This window comes from Protopterus annectens, chromosome 2.part1 (genome assembly GCF_019279795.1).
Source record: "Protopterus annectens isolate FY-2018-M chromosome 2.part1, PAN1.0, whole genome shotgun sequence".
In the NCBI taxonomy this organism is placed as follows: domain Eukaryota; kingdom Metazoa; phylum Chordata; order Ceratodontiformes; family Protopteridae; genus Protopterus; species Protopterus annectens.
Genome location: NC_056729.1, coordinates 1987703324 through 1987709363, shown reverse-complemented (window position 1 = coordinate 1987709363; position 6040 = coordinate 1987703324).

Below are 6040 nucleotides of genomic sequence, written 5' to 3'. Positions count from 1 at the left end.
TTTTTTAAACCTGTCTCGCTATGTTAAATGGGTTTAACATAGCGAGACAGCTTTAAAATAAGCAACGGAGATCTCCGTTGCTTATTTTAAAGCTGTCCCGCTATGTTAAACCCATTTAACATAGCGAGACAGGTTTAAAAAAAAAGCAACGGAGAAAGCAAGATCTCTGTTGCTTTTTACACATTGTGTCACTATGTTAAAGGAGTTTAACATAGCGAGACAGCTTTAAAAAAAGCAACGGAGATCTCCGTTGCTTTTTTTAAACCTGTGTCGCTATGTTAAACTCTTTTAACATAGCAAGACAGTGTTTTAAAAGAGACTTATACTAATGGAAAAAGTCCGGGCGACAGGACCTTTTTCCATTAGTATAAGTCGAAGACAACGCACGCTGGCCAATCAGCGTGCACGTTTTGGAATATTAATGGGGGGTCATGGTATAATATATTATAACCTTGTGATGTAATCTCATTATCTGAGGTGGATGGTTTAAGCCAGGTTTCAGTGAGACAAAGAATGTCAGGACAGAGGTGATCAAGTAGGGCATGGAGGTGATGGGCTTTATTATTTATACTTCTAATATTTAGATGGCTAATCAGGAGTGAGTTGGATGGACTGTTTAGGGTGTGTGTGTTAAGGGAAGAGGTGGTCGGGATGTTGGAGTGATTGTAGGGGCTGGGCCAGGGTTTGGGTGGATGCCACCATCCATAGTAAGATTACATGGAGTTGTGATGGTCAGTTTCAGAAACTTGAGAATAAGGTTTTGGTATTTTTTAGCTTTTGGGTTGATGTGTATAGTTTTAATAGGCAGGATACGTTGTAGGCAAGAGGAGGTAGATATAAAGGAAGTGTTCAAGTGTTCTAACTGACTGGGTACAGTCAGAGTGATGGTGTGCCTTCCTGGGAAGTGAAGGTCATAAAGAACTTGATGTTCATAATCAGTCAGAATGTATGGGATAAGCATCAATGGTAATATGGGGTAAAGTAGAAAAATTTGAGCGAAGAGAGCCGTATTGCCATAGTAAGGATGTGGGTGGGTCTATGGTGTATGAGATAGAAAATTAGGGTGGATAGGGGAATTTCAACTACTTGTTCAGAAAAGGTGATTGGTTAAAGAAGAGAGGGGGTGTGGTCAATATAGTATAAATTTAGCACCACTAGGGGTGGGTGAGATTTGGGGGCAGGGTGCGGAGCGAAGCAAGCCCGAGCGGAGCGGGGCTTTACCAGGCCATGAGTATCTCAGGGTCTGTGAGGTTTTTTTGCATGAGTTCAATTTTTCACTTTGGATAATTCTAACCTTATTTCCTGCCCTTAAGAGTTAAGCTCACTAACTCACTATAGGACTGATTTGATTTTTAGGCAGTTTAAGGACTGTGAAGGTAGGAATTGAGCCAAGAGATCCTTTTCCCAAAGAAAGGCAAATATGGGATACTCCTATGGTTCCCTTGGGTTTTAACTCATGATGGCCACAATTGTATAAAATTACAAAAAGTAAAACAAAATTATATAATGTACAAGGTAAAATTGGTTTGGGGCTTGAGTAGGGATGCCCAGGTGTGCTTTTGACCCAGTACGGCTAGCTAGCTTAGTCCAACAATTTGAGTAGAGAAGGTAATAACCTTATCAGGTCCTTATGGTCTAGGGGCTAGGCAGGAACTGTTTGTTTATTTAACTGTTGGGGTGTCCTTCTATTTTTCAGGTTTTCAGGAGATCAGAGTAAGGGGACAGTACCTAGTAAAAGATAGAGAAAGCTATAGTTTATCATAAGGTGGAGGTATTCAGTAAGGGTTAGTGTTCGTTAGGTAGAAATTATAACTGATGTTAGAATAAGCTAAGTCTTTCAATAGTGAACCATCACATTCACTTTTAAACATTGTTCACATTACTGAGGCAGACTAGCATGTTACAGACCATAAATGCATTAGAGTACCATGCAACATTAAACTGTATTGGCTAGTATGACATACAATAATAGACAAATACAAGCTTAGAAACAGTCCTAGCAATGGATATAGTCCTGTAAGTTACCTAAACTATGCTATAGTGCTGAGAGTTGCTGTGCTCTTTTACAATTGTTTTCACAATATCTATTTGAGCAGTGAGCGTTCGCTTAATACCTCAGAAATATCGGCTTTTTACTTAGTGCCAGATTGAATACATCACAATGCCTTATTTAAACAGTGAGCATACGCTTTATACTTCAGAATTATAGGCTTTGTTTACTTTGCGCCAGCATGAATACAATATCAATGGCTACAGAACATGGCCGCTAGAGCACACATACAGTTCAGTACGTAGATATACTGTACGTACATGTGTGTGTGTATATATCTATATATATATATATATATATATATATATATATATATATATATATATATATATATATATAGGTCTACTTCTAATACATGAATGGAGCAGACATGGCTGGGAGAGTAAGGAAGGGAAAGCCGTACAGAACTTGAGTTTTGAAGTATGATGCAAATAGCATTTCAGTGTAAGGTTGCTGGCAGTGAAATGGATTGTATCACAGCACGGCAATTGCTTTTCCCTTTCTTGAGTTTTCTTCATTAAAATTTGTTTGGGGCACTGCCATAGATTGTTTTCCTCATTTCAACTATTTCTTCATTTTTTTTTTTTGGGGGGGGGTCATTGTTTGCATGATGCGGAGTTAGCACAAACATGTTTGCAACTTTGGCTGTGCTCATCTGGTTTGTATGAAGCACAGCATTGTACAAAGTGAATGAATGGACCACCCAGGTTTCAGACAAGACCCAGACTGCTACAAACATAAACCAGATGCATTCAATTAATACTGCTGGTCATTGAGCAAACACGGTAAGCAGCATTGCTCTGCAATTAACAGCGAGAACTTTACAATGAATACTAAGATAGGGAATGTTATGTAAGTAATCCTGTGACAGCAGGTGTTAATTGCAGGTCTGGAGTGCAGATGGTCCGCGGTTCTAGTACAGGGTATCTAAATGTTGTTTTCCTGTTCTGACATTGCAGATTACAGCAATGAAGTGCAACATACACAACTGTTTTCTCAACCTTCTTATGGCAACAGCTGTAAGTCTAGGACTACCATACACATGACTCAGCATTCAAATACAGCATATTCCATACACTTGTAATGTTGTTCCACTTCACATTATAGTCACGGTCACTTATAACACTTGAGGTAGTGTAGCTGATATTAATGTTTATATGTATGAATGCTGAGATGCTAATATTGTGTCAGTTACGTATTTATCTATGTATTGTCCATTTATTATCAAAATTATGACTGTGGGTATACTGCATACTATGTTCACGGAAGTATATTTCTGCTATCTGGACTGCCATGGCCTCCCCATTTGACTGAAATAGTTACACAAGTGTCTGCATATCAAATAACCTAAACATTACACTGCTTGCCACTATTATGCATCACTTACTATTGTGCAAACACATTGCCTGGAAGTGCGCACCCCTGACAACTGTGTCTGCATGATGGTAAGCAATGCACAACTTTTTCAAATGTTGTAAAACCAAAAACTGTGCATTTTCAGTAAGTGCAATACGTGCAGTTGGCAGGAAAACAGCAGGATACAAAATGCAATTTGCAGGAAATGCTCATTCTGCATTGGGCTTGATCTGTGGTAGTCATGTCTGGTGTTGCTGGTGAGGGAGTGCACTTCCAAGTGCAAAGGTAGGGTATTCAGGAGTCCAAAGTCTTTATTGGACCCCTAGTTAAGGAGCATGGGCCCTAGTTGGTGCAGCAGGACTATTCAGGCTCAGAATACAAGCCTAAAGCCTGGAATAGTATTGCCATGGCTTTGACCAGTGCTATAAATATCCCATACACTGGTGAACAATGCCAACATCATTTTGATGACCTCCGAAGGAGGAAGCGGAATACCCTCCACCATTGTGTTGGGAAATTTAGTACAGGGACACACAACAGATGTGTAAGTATCAATTACAGTGGCTAACTGTAGGATTTAAAAGCTGAATATAGTCAAGATTGGTATTCATAATGGTATTCAGTTCTGTTCTGTTCTGTTCTGTTTGTTCCACAGCTGCAAAGGAGCGAGCATCGAATATGAGATCCCATGCCACACATTTGTCAAGGATGCAAGAAGCACATGGTATGTATGCATTAGAATAGTACTGTTATTGTAGCATTAAAAGTTAAGGATGGCTTAGTTGGTATTTAATACAGTTGTATCAAAATCAGGGACAGTGAAGGACACAAGAGGAGGGTGAACACCATGATTGGTGTGAGGGTGGGGACATCAGAAACCCATGGACATCATGAAGGGTGACAGTGAGAATGGAGTCATCACCCACTGGACTGTCATCACTGTCACCTCACTGCTCCAATGGCTGCAGTGTGTGACATCTGCATCTCCTCATATTAATCAGTACAATGATGGGGAGCAGTGTCTCCATCTGGAGTAGGCATGCACCAACTGTGTGGTACAGAATCCTATACACCAACCCTGGCAGTTCATTGCAGGTGATAAAATCACCACGCCTGCCACTGCTCCTGGAGGGAGTCACTGGCCTCTCTAGCAGATTAGAACTACCTGAGGGGACAGGTAGTGCAGGGGCAGCAGAAGGGGCCAGGTTGCATCCCAGACGTGCTGGGTCTTGGTGTCATAGCCAATGGATGGGGCAGGTGGATCCTGGGGGGTAGCCCTACCCAGCTTTGCTATGGGAAAAAGAATTAAAAATAAAAACAAAAAAAGAGAGAAAATAAGAATTGGGGTGAGAGAAAAACAAGGGAGAACATTAGCAACATCATATGTGACATACAATGCATTGATACAATTATTGGACTCTAATCTGTTACCTTTACTTTTAAGACTACCAGCTCCTAGCAAATAACTTTTTACTGTTAAGGCTACCCAGCTCATAACAGATCAGATGAACACTATACTACAGACTGCAACAAGCAATCCTTAATGTGTGAATATGTTGGACATATGGGTGTTCCAGTTACACTGATTACAGTTTACAGCAGGCCATTGGTGCTACTGCTTTAGAGGTCTGATGTTACATTGCAATATTGATAAAAACTTAACATTATTGAATATTTGGGAAATGTGTTTTTTGAATCCACAAACTCTGACTATTCTCTAATACTGAACTGTTGTTTTGGCCTACAGACTAATGCATTCATGCTTTCCTGTAACAGTTGAGAGATGCATGCTCAATTTGATGCAACTTTATAATAAACCAAAAAGGTGTCTCTACTTTTAATACTATAATAACAGTCCTGTTTGGATGCATACATATCACATGCTTCTTTCATCTATGCCAATCTAGCAGCATTAATTCGTACATTCAATTCTCGGTCTGTGACAGCTCCGGAAAAAAAACAGAACAGAACAAAATACTATTACGAATACCAATCCTGACTATATCCAGCTTTTAACTCTTGCAAGTAGTCTCTGTAAGTGATACTTACACATGTGTGTGATGCACCCAGTCCTATATTCGTCAATCCAGCATTCATGGGTATCTCTCTTCCTCATCCAGAGGTCTCTATAGTGATTCCTGCATTGCTCACCAGTGCAGGGGTTACCGGTAGCAGTGGTCAAAGCCCAGGCAAGATTATTCCATGCCTCTGACTTGTAATCCAAACCATGATAGTCCCTCTACAATAGCCTGGGCTCATGTTTATTCACTAGGAGTCCAAAAACACTTTGGATACCAAGACACCCCATCTTTAGCATGGAATCTCAAAACCTTTTCCATGAATGCCTCCCATGCCCACCACAGATCAAGACCAAGGTAGAATGATATTTTCTTAATTGCAGGTATTGCGCTTACTAAGAGCGTGCACGTTTTGATTTTAAAACTTTTGAAAATGTTGCTCATTGATTACCATTGTGCACACATGATACTTGAGTGTGCACCCTGGCTGGCAACATCTTTGATTGATGTATTGTATGTGTATGATAGTATTAATTGAATGCACCCAGTTTATGTTTGTGGCTGCCTGGGTTCTGTCTGCTACCTGAGTGGTCTAGTCTTCTAGTTTGTGCATTGC